The sequence below is a fragment of the Vulpes vulpes genome, chromosome 4, assembly GCF_048418805.1.
Source record: "Vulpes vulpes isolate BD-2025 chromosome 4, VulVul3, whole genome shotgun sequence".
In the NCBI taxonomy this organism is placed as follows: domain Eukaryota; kingdom Metazoa; phylum Chordata; class Mammalia; order Carnivora; family Canidae; genus Vulpes; species Vulpes vulpes.
The window spans coordinates 124624784-124646146 of NC_132783.1; the positions used below are offsets into that span (position 1 = coordinate 124624784).

General features: G+C 35.2%; 1 non-coding gene across 1 annotated transcript; it reads left to right on the forward strand.

The window, feature by feature from the left end:
• The first annotated feature begins 20654 nt into the window (after positions 1-20654).
• Positions 20655-20776, forward strand: LOC112933805 (small nucleolar RNA SNORA54). Its single transcript, XR_003237745.1, has one exon. It is a non-coding gene; the product is annotated as a small nucleolar RNA SNORA54 (small nucleolar RNA).
• The last annotated feature ends 587 nt before the right edge of the window (positions 20777-21363 follow it).

Consider the following 21363-nt stretch of genomic DNA (forward strand, 5'->3'; position numbering starts at 1 on the left):
ATGGGTTTATTCTGATGCATGGCACTTAATAAAATCTGACATACTGTATATTTGTTTGTTTCTTCTCCACTGGCATTTAAGGCCCCTAAGAACAGATTCCTTTTGTTCACCATTATATCCCTCAAATTTAGACTGGCTCCTGGCATGGAGTTGGCAAATATTTGTTGGGCAAATGAACAAAAAAATGATAAAACGAACTTTCACCCCCTTTGAATGCTTGTATATTCCTAGTGATTGGGCACAGGGAGATCTTATTGCTGCATATCCTTAAGGTAGGAATTCAAGGGAAAGTTTGGAGAAAATCATAGAATTAATGGCAAAATGAGAAAGAGAACCCAAGCTTCAGGATCAAAAGTTTAAACTCACACTTTCCCATGAACTCTGACAATTCTCTACTTTTACATTATTGTCTAAATTTTATTATCTGAAATTATTTCATCTGTTCAGCCCACTAGAAATTTCACAGACAGAACTTTTTCAACATAAAATTTATAGCAGGATTGGCTTCCTCAAATCAGGTCTAAATTACCCCAAGAACAAGCCTTTCCCTATAGTATTTTGGCATTTCCCCTCCTGGCTCCAGTCAGATCCCAGAAGCCAAAAGGTGTTCCAAAATGAATAGTAACAGGAAGGAAAAATTAACCAAACTCTTGAAGCTCCAAAACTATTGGTTTCAAGTTGCATTTGCATTTTGGTGTGGATCCGTCATGAGAGATGAAGAGGAAGGGTTATTATTCAGTCTGAGCATTTATGTTTGAGATAATTTTTTTTAGTTGTTAAGTTTTACTTGGAGTTTCTTTGTTTAATTATCTCCCATTTCTTGCTGACAATTCATTTTTAACAAAGTTCTCCTTCATGTATATTTAGATAATTTTCTTAACGGGAGCCAGAACACATTTAACATAATCAGGATGGATCTAATTAAACAGAGGACAGATGTCGATCTTTCCATAATACATAGAAAAGTTGTAAGATTTCTTTTTAATTGAGCATTAAATATGCAACAGATTTGTTGCCACCTCTGTAAAATTACAGCTTCAATAAATATATATATGATAGTTTATATGTACATATACAATAGTTTTCAAAGATACAGGAGAATAAAAAATAAATACGTGTAGAAAATATTTTACACATAGTTATTACGCAGGTTAGCCTAAAACCAAACTTGCCAAGTTTGAGAAAAAAACTACTTTCCATTCCTTCCAGTAATATAAAAGTATATTCAGTGTACAGTGATGAAAATTGTTATCCTTTCTTGCCTCTTCTCCTTACTGACTCCCTCCACGCCCAAGGTAAAGTAACAACACATTTTTTTCATAAACTATTTCATAGTTTTTTAAAAGAAATGGCCTGAACAATCTCAGTGTAGTCGAGACAATATGGATATTGGAGACTGACATAACCTGCACTCAAATTTTGGCTTAGTCATTTAGCTGAAATTTTTTTTTAAAGATTTATTTTTATTTATTTATGATAGACAGAGAGAGAGAGAGAGGGAGAGAGAGAGAGAGAGGAGGAGGGAGAAGCAGGTTCCATGCAGGGAGCCCGACGCGGGACTCGATCCGGGCACTCCAGGATCGCGCCCTGGGCCAAAGGCAGGCGCGAAACTGCTGTGCCACCCAGGGATCCCCCATTTAGCTGAATTTAAAGGAAATTTACTTATGGTAAAATAGAGATTATATTTCTCCCCTCAAAGGTTATTATAGAGATCTGAAACAATGCACACAAAGATCCTAGCATAGTTTCTGGATTACAGAAAATGCTCAATAAGTGCAAAACCAAGTGAATTCTGAGAAGAAAATCTTACAGGTCCTTACTGATATTCGTTTCAAATAAAAAACTGACTTGCCCCCTAAATTTTTCGGATACCTGATATAACATTAATATTGGAAGGGACCTTAGATCAAGGAGTTAAACCCATTTGTTTCAGAGATAATGAAACAGAGGCCCTGAGTAATTAAGTGATGGAAGAAACAAGACTTCAGGTAGCCTGGGTTCAAAGTAATGACAAAAATTCATTTTAAAAAATGAGATTCACAATTCTACGACTAATCACTTTAATTTTTCTAGGGTTTTCCTCCCACCTCTTTTCATATGGATATTTCTTCTCATGTGTTAGAATTACAGCCTAAATATAATTTTATAGTTTTTTTAAAGCCTGTGATTTAAGAAGTTGGAGAAGAAAAAAATGAAGAAACATAGGAAAACAATATCCCATTTGGGGAATTATGGTCGTTTGATGGCCTCAAATTCTGGTTGGCCAATTATTGTCCACATTTCTACTGACTCCGTTGGAATTTTCTTTTCTAAGTAAATGACCCCTGTGATCTAATACCATAGTCCCCAACCAGGGATAGTAGAGAGGAAAATCATATGTCTGTATCAACTGTGAAAAAATTTCTTTCTTAATCTTTCAACCCTTCTTGCTGCATTTAAATCACTAGATTTATAGGATCTCAAAAGTGGACTGCACAAAATTATCCATATGATGCGTGAAAAACTGTTACATATTTTCAGTTAAAAGGAAAACAAACTAAACTTTCTTAAAATCCAACAAACACAGGGACACTGTTCACCTCTGTAGTCCTTTTGTAGCATTTAGTGGACTTTACATGTGGCCAATTATGCAGATTTATTAGGTTATATTAGCCAGTTTTAATTCAACTAGCCCTGACAAGATGAGATGGATAACTGACTTTAAAAGATTTCCATAAATATTCAGAATGAAGATAACATGGTGAATAGAAGCACAAGCAAACAATAACAGAAGTACTTCTATTCCTAGACCAAGCTTTAGCTTCATTACAAGGTTCAACATGGTAACTGTGCAACCCAATCTGACATAGTAAGATTGCATGCAGTTGTTGAAAATATAAAAGGTCCATTTCTTGAAAGTAAAATTTTATCAATGAGTTTAAAAACAAAGCTTTGTTTAAAACATACACGCATTGTGTGGTAAGAGGAATTTGAAAACAGAAGCTTGGAAATGTTTCTACTGTCACATGATTTTATATTGAAAATTATATACATTAACTATTTCAAAAACCTCAAGTATCTGTGCTGTGCACACACAATGTGCAAACATGTGAGCACATGCACACACACACACATATCATGAATCTTTTTTCCTAATTCCATTTTCATAGCTTTGCCCCAAAACAATCCTCCTCTTCATATTTTGTTTAAAATTTGAAAATACAAAGTGTTTTTCCTTCCTATAACCTCATTATAAGGCTTTAAGGGTTTTTATAATAAAGTGAATTTTAGTCAAAATATACAATTCCATAAAAATGTACATATTCTAGGTGCTTTACTAAAGGCTGTGTGGTTGTAAAAAATTAAGGACTTATAATCTCTGAGATGGTAGCAATATAAAAGGAATCGTGGACCAGTAGATAAATAATCTTGCACAAAATATAATGTGATAACAGTAATATATTACAGAAAAGACTGGGTAAATTCTGAATTATGGAGAAAAGGTAGTTGAATTTGGCTATTCAAAGCAGGGTACAATTTGAACAGGTGATATTAGGTAAAGAGAAAGAGAAGCAGAAAGCCAAATAAATCCAAATAAATGATACCATCAAAGGGAGGAGAAGGATACTATGGGAAGAGAATGTTGGCATAATCAATGCCTGGTTTTTCAGTAATAGTTTTAACACATATGGATGTACTTCTACGCAACTTACTGTTTAGTTTAACTTACTTTTGAGCTTTATATGAAAGAAATGAAACTGTATGTATTTTGTAACTTTTTTTTCCCCAAATGTGGGTTTGAGACTCATCCATGTTGAGAAATTGGCTGCAAAGTAATTCATATTTAACTTGTAGTTTTATAAAGATATGACTAATTAATTATTCTACTATTAAAGAATCTAGGTTTTGTTTGCTTTCTTTTGTTTTTTAGTTTTTGCTGTTAAAACATATCTTCCAGTATGCACACACACCTACCTAGGAGCAGAATAGATGGTATGTGTGCATTTATTACCTTATCAGGTAATATGAAATGGTTTTTCACAGTAATGGTAATCATTACACTTCCACAATGTTCCCATTCCAACACATCCTCACCAATACACTGTATTTTTAGAACCTAAAAAAATATTTTAGCGACATTGTTGTGTGAAATGGTAACTATTACCCTTAATACTCATGAAAGTAAAAGTTACTTAATAAAGATGAGTATTTCATAGTTTTGTGGGTCATTCTTGGTATAAGGTACGTCCTCAGTAACTATTTCTTAAATTGATGAGTAAAGAATAATCAAATAGCATTATATGCATTCTATCAAATCATGAATAGTTTTACAGTAAGATTCTACTATTTTTCTGAAGGTATCAAGAATTTGAAAAACCAGGATGCCAGGGGGGCTAGTGGTTATGTGTCTGCCTTCAGCTCCTGGTGTGATCCCAGGGTCCTGGGATTGATCCAGCAACAGGCTCCCCATAGGGAGCCTGTTTCTCCCTCTGCCTGTGTCTCTGCCTCTCTCTCTGTGTCTCATGGAATAAATAAATAAAATCTTTAAAAAGAGGAATTTTGAAAACCAAACCCATGTTATTTGGAAAGTGTTGCTATATATCTTTCAGGGTTGTAGCTATTCTGTAAAAACAAAGTAGAATGGTATGTTTCTTATTTAACTCCAATTTTTCTTATCATTTGAGCTTGATCTGTAAGAATAAATTTGCTTCTAATTAGAGTAATGCTCAGATAACATTAGCTTGCCCTTAAATTTCTCAAATTGTTTGATAGGCAATTTAAAACTAGATTTGCTAATCATTATTTAACAGATCTGTAGTAACAGATCACAGGAATATTTAAAAATCATGACCACAGATCAGTTGTAATTGCCTGCTCTACATTCACTATTGAAGCATCCCTAATGTTTTGTTACATTAAACATAGGTTCCAGCCATGGTGACCTTATTTCAGGTTTCTGAATGTGCCGTGACCTTTGTGCCTCTAGGTCTTTAAATATGCAGTCCTACTATTAATTCCCCCGCCAGTTACTGGGTCCAAGATTTCATTAGACTCCACATATCAAAAAAATCATCTTTATTATGCTTACAATCATTTCCTCCTTCCCTTTTTCACACAATCATATTCTACTTTATCACTCCTCCTCCTCATTCTTTGAACAGATAAAAGTCATGTAGAAAGCTATTATTTAACAGTAATATTTTCAAATAATCTTTATATGTTTTAACAATATCCACGGAGTTCAAGAAGCCAATGGATATTTTTCTTATTAGAGACCTGTTAAAATAAAATTAATGGTGCAGTCAGCAGAACCTTTTGTTTGTTCTTTACACCTTTAACATTTGTGAGCAGTTGCCATTATAAATTTTATATATATTTTAAGGATATTTTCATAAATATATATTAACTATTTGAGATAATCCCATTTGGGTTTTTCTACTATACTTAATACAATAGTTTAAATAAAGAAGAAAATATATTTAATTCACCATTCCAATAAAGGTACTAAAAATAAATAATTTCCTGAAAAGAATCAATTCAATAGAATTATTTAGACACCAAATTAAGTACTTTTACTTATCTAAGTATGATCCTATCTTTCTGTATAAGAAAATGAATCTTCTATCCTGAAGCCAAAAAAACATTTTTGGAGAGCCCTTCCCCTCCATAAAATGCAGAGTGTAAGATTATTTCTTAGAACTTCTCATTTTGTTTTGGTTTTCTATTTGCTTCCCCTTAAAATAGTGTGCCATTTCCCAGGTTTCAGACATGCTTATTCATATATGCATTCAGAGTTTAATATTAGAAACATACTATTTTTGGAAGTGTATCTATAAAGTATTTTCTTTTTTTTCATACAGTATTTGACTTTATTTGACTTACCTCACTTAGCATAATGTCCCTATGTTCTTTCCATGTTGTTACAAATGGCAGGATTTCTTTTATTTTTTATTTTTATTTTTATTTTTATTATTTATTTATTTATTATTTATTTATTTATTTATTTATTTTTATTGGAGTTCAATTTGCCAACATATAACACCCAGTGCCCATCCCATCAAGTGTCCCCCTCAGTGCCCGTCAGCCAGTCATCCCACTCCCCACCCACCTCCCTTTCCACCACCCTTTGTTTCCCAGAGTTAGGAGCCTCTAATGTTCTGTCACTGTCTCTGATATTTTGCACTCAATTTCTCTCCTTTCCCCTTTATTCCCTTTCACTATTATTTATATTCCCCGAATGAATGAGACCATATAATGTTTGTCCTTCTCTGACTTGCTTCACTCCGCATAATACCCTCCAGTTCCATCCACATTGAAGCAAATGGTAGGTATTCAACATTTCTAATGGCTGAGTAATATTCCATTGTGTACATAGACCACATCTTCTTTATCCATTCATCTTCCGATGGACACCAAGGCCCCTTCCACAGTTTGGCTCTTGTGGATGTTATTGCTATAAACATTGGGGTGCAGGTGTCTCAGTCTTTCACTGCATCTGTATCTTTGGGGTAAATCCCCAGCAGTGCAATTGCTGGGTCGTAGGGCAGTTCTATTTTTAACTCTTAGAGGAACCTCCACACAGTTTTCCAGAGTGGCTGCACCAGTTCCCATTCCCACCAACAGTGCAGAGGGTTCCCCTTTCTCCACATCTTCTCCAACATTTGTTGTTTCCTGTCTTGTTAATTTTCACCATTCTCACTAGTGTGAGGTGGTTTTGATTTGCATTTCCCTGATGGCAAATGATGAGGAGCATTTTCTCATGGCTTGTTGGCATGTCTTCTTGGGTGAAATTTCTGTTCATGTCTTTTGCCCATTTCATGATTGGATTATTTGTTTCTTGGGTGTTGAGTTTAATAAGTTCTTTATAGATCTTGGGTACTATCCCTTTATCTGTCATTTGCAAATATCTTCTCCCATTCTGTAGGTTGTCTTTTAGTTTTGTTGACTATTTCTTTTGCTGTGCAGAAGCTTTTTATCTTGATTAAGTCCCAATAACTCGTTTTTGCTTTTGTTTCTCTTGCCTTCATAGATGTATCTTCCAAGAAGTTGCTACGGCCAAGTTCAAAAAGGTATTGCCTGTGTTCTCCTCTAGGATTTTGATGGATTCTTGTCTAACATTTAGATCTTTCATCTACTTTGAGTTTATCTTTGTGTATAGTGTAAGAGAAAGGTCTAGTTTCATTCTTCTGCACGTGGCTGTCCAATTTTCCCAGCACCATTTATTGAAGAAACTGTCCTTTTTCCAGGGGATGGTCTTTCTAGCTTTGTCGAATATTAGTTGACCATAGAGTTGAGGGCCCATTTCTGGATTCTCTATTCTGTTCCATTGATCTATGTGTCTGTTTTTGTGCCAGTACCACACTGTCTTGATGATCACAGCTTTGTAGTCCAACCTGAAATCCGGCATTGTGATGGCCCTGGCTCTGGTTTTCTTTTTCAACATTCCCCTGGCTATTCGGGGTCTTTTATGATTCCACACATTCTTAAGATTACCTGTTCCAACTCTCTGAAGAAAGTCCAAGGTAATTGTTTATTTTATTTTATTTTATTTTTTTAAAGATTTTATTTATGTATATCAGAGAGAGAAAGAGAGGCAGAGACACAGGCAGAGGGAGAAGCAAGCTCCATGCTGGGAGCCTGATGTGGAACTCGATCCTGGGACTCCAGGATCACACCCTGGGCCAAAGGCAGGTGCCAGACCACTGAGCCACCCAAGGATCCCCAAGTCCAAGGTATTTTGATAGGGATTGCATTAAATGTGTAAATTGCCCTGGGTAGCATTGACATTTTCACAATATTAATTCTTCTAATCCAGGAGCATGCAATATTTTTCCATCTCTTTGTGTCTTCTTCAATTTCTTTCAGAAGTGTTCTATAGTTTTTAGGGTATAGATCCTTTACCTCTTTGGTTAGGTATCCTAGGTATCTTATGCTTTTGGGTGCAATTGTAAAAGGCATTGATTCCTTAATTTCTCTCCCTTCAGTCTCATTGTTAGTGTATAGAAATGCCACTGATTTCTGGGCATTGATTTTGTATCCTGCCACACTGCCGAATTGCTGTATGAGTTCTAGCAATCTTGGGGTGGAGTCTTTTGGGTTTTCTATGTAGAGTGTCATGTCATCAGCGAAGAGGGAGAGTTTGACTTCTTCTTTGCCAATTTGAACGCCTTTTATTTCTTTTTGTTGCCTGATTGCTGAGGCTGGGACTTCTAGTACCATGTTGAAGAGCAGTGGTGAGAGTGGACATCCCTGTCTTGTTCCTGATCTTAGGGGAAAGGCTCTCAGTGTTTCCCCATTGAGAATGATATTTGCTGTGGCTTTTTGTAGATGGCTTTTAAGATGCTGAGGAATGTTCCCGCTATCCCTACACTCTGAAGAGTTTTGATCAGAAATGGATGCTGTATATTGTCAAATGCTTTCTCTGCATCTGTTGAGAGGATCATCTGGTTCTTGTTTTTTCTCTTATTGATATGATCTATCATGTTGATTGCTTTATGAGTGTTGAACCAGCCTTGCATCCCGGGTATAAATCCCACTTGGTCATGGTGAATAATCTTCTTAATGTATTGTTGGATCCTATTGGCTAGTATCTTGTTGAGAATTTTTGCATCTGTGTTCATCAGGGATATTGGTCTATAATTCTCCTTTTTTTGGTGGGGTCTTTGTCCGGTTTTGGGATTAAGGTGATGCTGGCCTCATAGAATGAGTTTGAAAGTACTCCATCCCTTTCTATCTTTCAGAAAAGCTTTAGTAGAATAGGTATTGTTTCTTCTTTAAACGTTTGATAGAATGGCCCTGGGAAGCCATCTGGCCCTGGACTTTTGTGTCTTGGGAGGTTTTCGATGACTGCTTGAATTTTTTCCCTGGTTATTGGCCTGTTCATGTTTTCTATTTATTCCTGTTCAAGTTCTGGTAGTTTGTGGTTTCCCAGAAATGCGTCCATTTCTTTTAGATTGCCTAATTTATTGGCGTATAGCTGCTCATAACATGTTTTTAAAATAATTTGTATTTCCTTGGTATTGGTGGTGATCTCTCCTTTTTCATACGTGATTTTATTAATTTGACTCTTTTCTCTTTTGTTTTTAATAAGGCTGGCTAACGGTTTATCTATCTTACTAATTCTTTCAAAGAACTAACTCCTGGTTTTGTTGATCTGTTCTCCAGTTCTTCTGGTCTCTATTTCATTGAATTCTGCTCAAATCTTTATTAACTCTCTTCTTCTGCTGGGTGTAGGTTTTATTTGCTGTTCTTTCTCCAGTTCCTTTAGGTGCAAGCTTAGCTTGTATATTTGAGGTTTTTTTCCAATTTTTTGAGGGATGCTTGTATTGCAATATATTTCCCTCTCAGGACTACTTTTGCTGTATCCCAAAGATTTTGAACAGTTGTATCTTCATTCTCATTAGTTTCCATGAATCTTTTTAATTCTTCTCTAATTTCCTGGTTGACCCTTTCATCTTTTTAGCAGGATGGTCTTTAACCTCCACGTGTTTGAATTTCTTCCAAATTTCTTCTTGTGATTGAGTTCAAGTTTCAAAGCATTATAGTCTGAAAATATGCAGGGGACAATCCCAATCTTTTGGTATTGGTTAAGACCTGATTTGTGACCTAGTATGTGGTCTATTCTGGAGAAAGTTCCGTGTGCACTTGAGAAGAATGTGTATTCAGTTGTGTTTGGATGTAAAGTTCTGTAAATATCTGTAAAATCCATCTGGTCCAGTGTGTCATTTAAAGCTCTTGTTTCTTTGGAAATGTTGTGCATGGAAAATATGTCATTTGCAGAAAGTGTCATATTGAAGTCTCCCAGTATTAATGTATTATTATTTAAGTATGTCTTAACTTTGGTTATTAATTGATTGATATACTTGGCAGCTCCCACATTAGGGGCATAAATATTCATGATTGTTAGGTCCTCTTGTTGGGTAGATCCTTTAAATATGATATAGTGCCCCTCTTCATCTCCTACTACAGTCTTTGGGGTTAAGTTTAATTTATTTGATATGAAGATTGCTACCCCTTCTTTCTTTCAGGGACCATTTGCATGGTAAATGGTTCTCCAACCTTTCATTTTCAGGCTGTAAGTGTCCTTATATCTAAAATGAGACTCTTGTAGACAGCAAATAGATGGGTCTTGCTTTTTTTCCAGTCTGAAACCCTGCATCTTTTGATGGAATCATTAAGCGCTTTCACATTTAGAGTTAACTCTTAAAAGATTTGAATTTAGTGTCATCATAATACCTATTCAGTCCCTGTTTTTGTGGATTGTTTCTTTGGGCTTCCTTTTTCTTTTAGAGTTCCCCTTAATATTTCTTGCAGAGCTGGTTTGATGGTCACATACTCTTTCAGTTTCTGCCTATCTTGGAAGCTCTTTATCTCTCCTATTCTGAATGAGAGCCTTGCTGGATAGAGTATTCTTGGCTGCATGTTCTTCTCATTCAGGACCCTGAATATATCCTGCCATTCCTTTCTGGCCTGCCAGGTCTCTGCGGAGAGGTCTGCTGTTAATCTTATATTTCTCTCCATATAAGTTAAGGATCTCTTGTCTCTTGCTGCTTTAAGGGTTTTCTCTTTATCTTTGGAATTTGCAAGTTTCACTATTAAATGTCGGGGTGTTGAATGGTTTTTATTGATTTTAGTGGGGGATCTATCTCCTGGATCTGAATGCCTGTTTCCCTCACCAAATTAGGGAAGTTCTCAACTATGATTTGTTCAAATATGCTTTCTGGTCCTCTGTCCCTCTCGGTGCCCTCTGGAACCCCAATTAAATGTAGATTTTTCCTTCTGAGGCTGTCATTTATTTCCCTTAACCTTTCCTCATGGTCTTTTAATTATTTTTATCTTTTTTCCTCCACTTCCTTCCTTGCCATCAACGTGTCTTCTATGTCACTCACTCTTTCTTCTACCTCATTAACCCTCGTCGTTAGGACCTCCAGTTTGGATTGCATCTCATTTAATTAATTTTTAATTTCAGCATGATTAGATCTAAATTCTGCAGTCATGAAGTCTCTTGAATCCTTTATGCTTTTTTCTAGAGCCACCAGTAGCTTTATAATTGTGCTTCTGAATTGGCTTTCTGACATCAAATTTAATCCAAATTCTGTAACTCTGTGGCAGATAGTACTGTTTCTTATTCTTTCTTTTGTGATGAATTCTTCTTTCTAGTCATTTTGCTCAGTGCAGAGTGGCTTGTTAGAAGCGCAAACTCTTCTCTCTGTAGCATTCCAGCTGTTCTCTCTTTAAATCTCAGGTCGAATTCATAAGTTTTCAGGTTGATTTGAAAGTTATCTAGGTAAGCTGGTGAGGACAGGTGACTTGGGGACCCCACTCCTCCGCCATCTTGCTCCGCTCCCTGTATATAGTATTTTCAACTTCATGCTCTACACATCTTTCTAGACATGAAAGATCAGTTCTGAATACCAGAAGCAGAAATGTTTCAACTTCCATCCTCCTACTCTCAACATTCACATTCTTCCCCTAGGCTAAGGAAGGCCAGAAAACCTCCGGGTACTTCATCACCTGCTTCATTTTGCAGAGAATGTTTTCCGTTATTTTGAGGAATTAATTATTGGGATTGCTTTCTCTAAGACACTAGTCATTCTATACAAGGAGTTGAAGTAGCATTTCAATTCTGTTTCAAGAACAAAAGGCTTTGCCCTTATCCTCCAGAGTTCCTTCCATGGTAAATAACTTGGGTGTTTTTAAAACACAGTATGTTATCCCATGAGTAAAGGGACATTATAAGGAAACAGAGACTAGATATACAGCTCTCCCTTGCCTGAAGCACCTAATTGGTGATGCTGCTGATGTGTTGCATTGGAGGTTTTTCAAATTAGCCATCCTTATATCTTCCTCTCAAAATACTAACCCATTTAATATCTTCCTTATGTTTAACTTAGTGAAACAATCTTTTTAAGTCTGATTCTAGTCATTTTTCTCACATTTTTTAACATTTTGTATTTCACTCCAAATTATTAAATACTATCAATTAAAGCTAGATATGGAATTAGTTGATTTTAATATTTGATAATGTGAGTATAAAAGAAAAAAAGAAACAATATTCTCTGTGCTTTCTCATATTAATTATGTCAATACATCTTGTTAAAGAAAGTGTTTTGTCACTTCATCATGTGATCTTCCTTTGTCAATTAAAGCAATTAATACACAATTTACACACACACACACGCATAAGGAAGCAAATCCTATGAGTTGGACAAAATCTAATGTTCTGCATGTTCTATAATAATTCCCCCTAAAGTAATTAATTTTAAATATTTCTTGGATTTTTAAGATTTTATTTCATAATGCTGGTGTTTTTTCCAATTTTGTAAGGAATTTTATGTTTTCAAGTTACCAAATAACTTTAATGGTTAGCAAGTAACTTTGTGTTTTGTGTTTGTATTGGACAATACTCATCCATAGGTGAGTAGTCTGTAAAATGAATTCGGAAATCTAACTATAAGCCATCCCATCATAACTTGGGCCTGTGAATCCCAGGGCAAAAAATAATTCAGCTGCATCTCAACAGCTTGTAGAATAATTAGGACCCTTAGGTTTGGAATTTCACCAAATCAATTTCACCCACTACTTAGATTTCAAAAATATTATTTTTCTTGTAACCTTTCTCACACTGTGATATGAGGTGGACAATACAGTCCACCTCTGACCAAAATTAAGACACCTCACTATTTGGGGGGTGAGTGTCAGTTGAGTACCTACTGTAGATTTGACAGTAAGTATTTTTGATGATTAGTCACTTCTCTTTTAAGAATTTCTCCAATCATTTACATTTAGGAATGTGCCTAAGTAACCCGTTTCTATTTCCTGAAATTGACCAAGTGGCACAAAGAGTGGTAGGACTGAAAACAGGCAATTGACAACCTACCGTCTCATCCTAGCCACTAGTTTTGGTTTTGTTTTACTTTTCAGACATTTGTGCCTAACAAGGGGAATGCTGTGAAAGAAGTACATGACAATTTCCTATTTCAATGGGACTTCTGGTCTTGCCGAGAACAAAAGAAACGGAGACAAGATTTATACACGTGAAACAGAAAATCAAAAGTGAATCAGGTCTCTGCCTAATGTTGGTACCCCAACTACAATCCAAGTGGCATGGCAACAGACACTTCGGCTGTGGTACTCAACTCTACCCTCAGAACCTAAGACAGTGCCTGGTACACAGTAACAACCAACACTGCAGTCTGGACTGCCACTGACCATCACCTTGATTGTGAATGTGGCATCTGTAGTGACTGACAAAGAACTCTCCTCAACCATACTCCACTGACTTCCAAATCCTACACCACATTTGAAAACCATTTCTTTTTCTATCAGCACTACTACTGTAGTGTTACCAATAATACTGAGGTAACTTTTGACATGCTTTTTTTGAAATAGTTCCCCTCGTAGGCTTCTTGCACACAAAAATTCTTTTATTTCCATTTAATACTTTTGAACTCCATCATCATCAGGCATGTGATAAGGTTCTGAGAGTATAATTATGAATGAGACATGGTTCATTCCTCAAAGACCTCAAAATCCAGGATTCTTAAAATATATTTCCCACACTGAATAATAAATGCTATAGTAGGAAGCAGAGAAGCCAGATACTATTAGGATCCAACTGTGTTCCAAGCTTAGGATCAAGCAATATTCTATGGCTTTCCATGATCTTGTAAGTTAGGGTCTATAATATCTAAAGTTAGATCTGAGCATTCTGTGTTCACAGAGACAGAATATCTTCCCAAAACAAGAACTTGTACTCATGGGATCCATACTTCATTGTGCTAACTACCCTGTACTACAAATTGTACCTCACTCCCCAGTTCTTATACTCCATCATACTGATTTCCCCATAGTGTGTTGCCTCTTCCACTTTGTCTCTTTGTTACCCCTCCTTCTCTGAACCATTGACCATTGGTTCAACCATTGCATATCCTCTGGTATGAGGTAAAAGAAATATATAATTATCTAAACTTAGATAAGATAAGCTTAGGTAAGATGGGGACGCTTGGGTGACTCAGCAGTTGAGTGTCTGCCTTTGGCTCAGGATGTGGTCCCAGAGTCCTGGGATTGAATCTCACATCAGGCTTCCTACATGGAACTTGCTTCTCCCTCTGCCTATGTCTCTGCCTCTCTCTCTCTCTCTCTCTCTGTGTGTGTGTGTGTGTGTGTGTCTCATGAATAAATAAATAAAATCTTTTTAAAAAGAAAGCTTAGCTAAGATGTTTTTGGAGTCCTAAAATTTCTTTTCACTATCAATGACCTCCATATCATTTGATACAGTGACCTCCTATTCTGTGTTTTAAGAATGCAAAATTGCTGTTAGGTTATAGGAAATCTAAGCACCATATAAGCTGATTCAATACTGTTTTACTGAAGATGCAATGAACTCAACAGGAATATGTTCCCACAGCTATTACAAGGCTTCAAGAAGCTTAGATACATCTCTGTTGGCCACACAGGAGTCTTAAGTCTAAAGAAATAATATCAAAGTGCTATTTTCCCTTAAATCTACTAGATGGTTCAAATACTTAAATTCATCCACTAAAAATCCATAAGGACTTACATATATTTCTATTGGCTTTATCTGAATCGAGATCACCAGATTGTAGGTTTTTAATAATGCACTCTGCTAACTAGACCCCCAAACTTAAATTGTGAGTTCAAAACAAGCTTGTAAAAACTAATAGATGCCACTTACGTGCCCTAAGTCTTGCCTCTGATTTTATAAAATTATTTTTCCAATGGCATAATTCATATAAAAGAAATATGTTTGTTTTAAGTTTTTCCCCTCTCTTTTCCACATTCGTGGTAACTATTCACTCCTAGTTATTAATATCATAATACAGAAAGTGGACTTCTCTGAACAATAGTGTGGCTACGGTGGCTGGAAAAACATGAGAATTTGCTTACAAAAAATTATCCACCAAAGCAAATAAACTGGTTTTGAACTATACAAGCTGCCCACAAAATATTTCTTGGCTTTTTGACCCTGTTTTTCCTTTGGGTAAACAGAATTCAAGGACATGAATACCAACCATTGCTGACATCAACTTCTTAGACCTCAGTTAGTGAATTCTCACTTTCTCTTATTTCTGAAATGATGCTACCCTTCCAGAGGGTAAAAACAATCTTACACAAACCTTTAAGGACAATTTCACTTTCTTCCAGCTCAAGTACATTTTAAAGTTCTTTTGACAGAACAGCAGGAGGTAACGTATCCTTTTATGTTCCTGGCAACATTTCATATTTTAAATGTTTTATATATTTAATTTGGTATTCTTATCTGAAACAAAGAAGTAGGAAATAAAATTGTGCATGACATTCAAAGGCACAGAACAGTGGTATTTTTAGGCCATGTGATGACAACTGTCTTGTATATAGATTCTCAGTCAGCAGAATGAAAAGGTAACCTTACTTGTATATAGAGAGAACTAATCTGAGTATTTTACTGCCTTTGTATTTGAAGATTTTGTCTCTTTTGTACTGACTAATTCTTAGAAATAATTCCATATAATTCTTTTTTACTTTGCTTCCTAAAGAATTATTTAAGTACCTTGGTTCAGTGTCTGACAATCTACTATCTTCTCCAATATTTGAAGAATGAGACAAATATTGACAAATGAATAATGTATTTAAAATTTTTTTAGCTGAAAATAAAAATCATATCATTATGGAAAATACAATGGTCCTCAAAAATAACTATTTAGCCAGCAAATGGGTCTCTTTTGGTGTGTCTACCTTTCTATGATACTAGTTGTAGAAATACAAGGTCCTTCTACTTAGGTCATTGTGGTAACCTGAAAACAGTTATTTCCTCTTTTGAGGGCCATGCAGACATGTGGCAGAGAAAAAATCTTCAATACCTTGTAGTTCTGGTGGAGACACATTATAATGATACATCTATCATCAAGGCAGAAACACCTTGGCAGCTTATGAACATAGCAGTGCCATATTATATAATGTGCTTTGTAAAACATAGGTCAAAAAAATCTATTTAGGGAGACAGAAATCCACCATGATCAAGTCAATGTTTTAAAGAAAATTTAACATTTACATTAAAAGTAAATAAAAGCTGAACCATATCCAGACCATATCTATGCTTCACTTGCAAGTTATTATTAACCTTAAGTTATAGGTTCACCCTATAAGCAACTCAGAAAGACAGACATATTTTTATGAAATGCACAGTGACATGTTGGGTTTCAAGAAATCTGAAGGTCTTTTCATCTGTCACCTTCAACAGGCTTATTCAGAAAATTATTTATTTATTTATTTAGTCCCTTCCTTATAACTAATTAACCATGTGTTTTGGGGTCATGAGATGCCATGATGCAGATCACATGCCTTTTCTGTCCACGGATTATTTGAACTCAACCAAAGCTATTTCAGATCTATTGTTGAAAATAACAGTTCTTGTCAATCTGTATTGCATATAACAGCTGCTGAGTTGTGACTATATCATTGGATATAGTTTGAAATAACACCAGAGTATATTGAACCATGAGAAATCCAAACCAATGAATAATTTTTTTGAATAAATTCTTTTCTTTGACAGCTCTGACAATCCAAAACAAATCTTGACCAAGCTTCTTAATGATATCCCATACATGGAAAAAATAAGTTAATTTTACTAAATAAATAAGTGTCCAGTCATTAACTCCACTCTGGATTTTTAGTTCAATTTCAAATTGTTCATACTAGTATGTAGCAATATAATAGATTTTTACATTTTGACCTGGTATCTTCTGACCTTGCTAACCTTGATTTTTTAAGTGTAATACCTTTTTTTGTAGGTTCTATGTACACTTTTCATAAACAATCATGCCATCTATAAATAGATAGATTTTATTCATTTCTCTCCAATCTATATAGCATTTATTTATTCACCTATTTACTTCCCTTGTTGCACTGCTTAGGACCTTCAGCATAATGCAAAATTGAAGTGAGATGAGAATAAGCATTCTCATCTTTCCTCTCCCCTAATCTTAAGGGGAAAGAATTCAGTCTTTCACAATGAAATATTATGTTAATCTATTTGGGGGTTGGGGAGGAGGGGAGAAGATCCCTTTATTGAGTTGAGAAAGTAAGCTTTTATTTCTAGTTTGTCGAGAATTTTATCATGAATGGATGTTGAGTTTTGTCAAATGCTTATTCTGATAAATATGATCATATTGATTTTCTTCTTTAATTATTGATATCCTGATTGCATGGATTTTGAGTACTGAACCAGCCTTGCTTTTCCAAGATAAGTCCCATACAACATTTTCTTAAAATTGTTGATTTTAATTTGATTACATTTCACTGAGGATTTTTTAAAAAGATTTTATTTATTTATTCATGAGAGACACAGAGAGAGAGGGAGGCAGAGACATAGGCAGAGGGAGAAGCAAGCTCCTTGTGGGAAGCTTAATGCAAGACTCAATCTTAGGACCCCAGGATCACGACCTGAGCCAAAGGCAGATGCTCAACCACTGAGCTACCCAGGCATCCCTCACTGAGGATTTTTATACCTGTTTTCATGAGAGATAGCAGGCTATGTTTTTGTTTGTTTGTTTGCTTTGTTTTTTACCTATAATGTCTTTATCTGGTTCTGTTAAAAGGTTCTGGCTTTATAAGATGAATCTAGAAGTTTTCAGTCCTCTTCTGTGGTCTCAAAGAATTTGTGTAGAATTGATATTTCTTTCTTGAATATTTGGTATATCAAGTCCACTCCACTGAACATACTTTAAAGTCAGCAATTTCATGTAAACCAATACCATTCACACCTTAACTAGGAATCCTTGATGTTTTAAAGAAGTTACTTCTCAAATTGACTTTTGGATTTAATTTAACCTAAATTGTAAGAGTGTTTTACAAGGTATTTGATAAGTTGATTCTAAGTTTATGTGGAAGAACAAAAAATAAAGTATTGCTGAAGGATAAAAAGATGATATAATAAGCCCCCATGAAACATCAATGCTTATTATAAAGCTATAATAATTAAGACAGTATGGGATGGGCTAGGATAGACAAATTGGCCAACATATTAACTAAACCAAGAGGCCAGAAACAAACCAGTACATATAAGGGTACGAGAATATGAGACAAATGAGAGAAATGTGTTATAACTCCCTGAAGACAGGTTTAGCCTTTAAAAAACAAACAAAAAAGTAGTCTACCTTTTCCCTTGTTTGCATATACACTCTCTCAAATAAATAAATACAATCTTAAAAAAAGAGAGAGAAAATCCTAAGAGTTCTCACCACAAGGAGAATGGTTTTCTTTTTTCTTTTCCTCTTCCTTTTCTGTTTATTGTATCAATATGAGAAGATGGATATTAGCTGAACCTATTGTGGTAATCATTTCACAATATAAGTAAATAAAACCATCATGCTGTATATCTTAAACTTATGCAGTGATGTACGGTAATTAATTCTCAATGGAACTGGGAAAAAATTTCTGTTAATCAAAAAACATGAAGTAAAAATATAGACTAAACTGAGACAAGTTACTTGCAGCACAAAGCCACCACAGGAATAGTATAGTTATAATATAAAAGACTGTAAATTGGTATGTAAAAGATAAGCAATAGAAAAAATCAGCAAATAAAAGACATTCCACAGAAGAGGGACTATAAACGTAAATAAATAGAAAATAAAAAGCACAGCATCAGTAGAATTCACATCATTTCAAACTAAGACAGACAGTGAGATACCATTTTATACCCACTATATTGGAAAAACTAAGAAGTCTTATTCTACCAAGCAGTAAAGGGTAATGTGGATCAAGAGGATCTCATATACATTACCTGTGGGAAGGTAAATTGTTATGATCATTTTGAAAAATAATTGGGTACTACCATGTAAGTGAAACATTTTTATGCCATAAACATTTTTATGCCTTTTATGCCATACTAACTCCACTCCTAGGGAAATGTTTGCATAAGTTTACCAAATGATATATACAAGAATCTTCAGAGTAGTATTATTTATAATTGCAAAACAACAGAAACCGAAATGTAGTTCAGCATCATCAGAAAAATGAAGAAATTATGTTATGCTCTGTAAAATTCTATTAAATAAACTTACATGCAAAATAATGAATGAACTGTAGAAGTATAATATTGATAAAATAAGCCCCAAAAGACTATGTATAATATGATAACATTTTTATAACGTTCAACTATTTAGGGATTCATACACAGTGGGAAACTTTTTTATAACGAAGTAATGATAAGCAATGTTGAGCACAGTGTTTTTAGGTAAAGCAAGGAATTGTGATAGAGTAGCATATGAACCTTCAGTGATTCTGGTTCCATACCAGAGCATTTTATAATTAGAATTTACATTATTTACATATATATCCTTTGGCTTATATCAATTATGTAAATTAACAGTTTTTAAAGATTAAATAAGGTTGCGTATGTGTGTATGTGTATACTTTTAAACTGCTTAGTTGTTATCACTATACATGATTTAATCCTATGCAAGGGGAATGAGCAAATGGCCAGATTTCCTGGATTCCTCCAATTCTATACACTGAGTGATGAGAGAAAGAAGTTTCATCTGGATTAAGGGCTCAAGACCACAATATATTTTCACTCTAGTGCTATACCATTTCTGCCTGAAGCCCCTATCCCTCAGCCTGTCACTAGCTTAATAGCCTGGGGAAAGAAAAAGTCAAAGAGAAAGCTTTATCACCACATAATGAGTTCAGTTTTTTTGTCTCCTCACTCCTCTTCAAAAAAGAGAAGCAAACAGAAGACCAAATCAGTTACAAATCCTGAACATAAATACGCCAGAGGCCTTCCATAATCCTACAACCTATCCATTATCTTCTTTTGGAAGAAAATAAAATCAAATAAAAGGGAATAAAAGGGGAACAGAAAGAAACAATGCCTGACTGGTTGCTGAAATTATTCTATTTTTTACCCACTGAAGCTCAAGTCACATTTTTAGCTTTCAGATAAACTTGTACAAAAGCTGGATCCAGGTCAAATGTATTTCCTCTTATAAGATAATTTTTTAAAACTTCCCATTTTTCTAGAAATACTTTGGGTAATCTATTGACTTCTTTCTGTGGTCCAATTAATCTAGCACTATATATGTTGCAGATCATATGTCAAGTAGTGTGAAGCAGCCATTCCCAAGACATATTCTTGCCATGCCCTTGCCAAAACAAGTAGAAGCCTCCCTGAGCCTATCATAATTCATACTTTAAAAACTTCCATCCATATCAACTGTATGATTGTGGAAATCTCAATTAGCATATGATGGTTTCAACAAATTGAAGAAAATCTTATAAGAATCCATGAGAGATATCTCTACTACTTATTGAAGCCATAAGCCACCTGTTTAGGCTTAGAGCAGAGACAGAACACAGAACAATTAAAGGTAACTCAAGGGGTACCTTTAAAAAAAATCTTTAAAAAAGAAAGGTAACTCAATTATATGCTTATATCATTCAAACATAATGAGGTGATATATTCCAAAGTAACACTTATTTAAAAACTTCCTTCCTTTGCCCATAAGTTTTCATCATATGCTACGTATAATTTTATTCTAATTTCTCTCTAAAAAATGTGAGAGAAAGAAAACATGTTAAAAATTCTTCTGGGCACCTTGAATCAGCCTTGTTCTCCACCTTCTCTTTCTTTCACTCTCTGTTAGGTAGATGCTCCCAAAGAGAATGGGATGAGGCACTGTTTGTGGTCTGTTAGTCTGGCTACAGCTAACAGGCTCCATTCTAGTGCTATAGTAGCTCCAGTGGCACAGGGCTGGGTGATTGTGGCTCTCAGTTTCAGGTCCTAGGGATGCAGGACCTGGAAAATTTAAAAAAAAAAAAAAGGCCTTTTTTTTAAATAAAAATAAATTTTATTTTTTATTTTTTAAAGATTTTATTTATTTATTCATGAGAAACACACACAGAGAGAGAGGCAGAGACACAGGCAGAGGGAGAAGCAGGCTCCATGCAGGGAGCCTGACGTGGGACTCGATCCCAGGTCTCCAGGATCATACCCCGGGCTGCAGGTGGTGCTAAATTGCTGTGCCACCAATGAAAATAGGTTAAAAAAATTTTTTTAAGGGAAGGAGAGGGAAAAATCTGGGTTCATAAAGCCAGAATCATCCTTATTGGTTTGTGAAAGAGGAAGGACTGTGGAAAAATTTTAAGTTAATAATTTTTTACTAAAACTATATGAATCATTCTATATATCTGTGCAATCTGAGCCACCTTTATCTTAACCAGTGGTTCTCAATTAAAAACACATAAGGGGCTACGATTTTAAAAATTTAAGGGGCATCTGGGTGGCTCAGTCAGTTAAGCATCTCCCTTTAGCTCAGGTTGTGATCTCAGGATCCTGGGAACCAATCCCATGCTGGGCTCCCTGCTCAGTGGGAAGTCTGC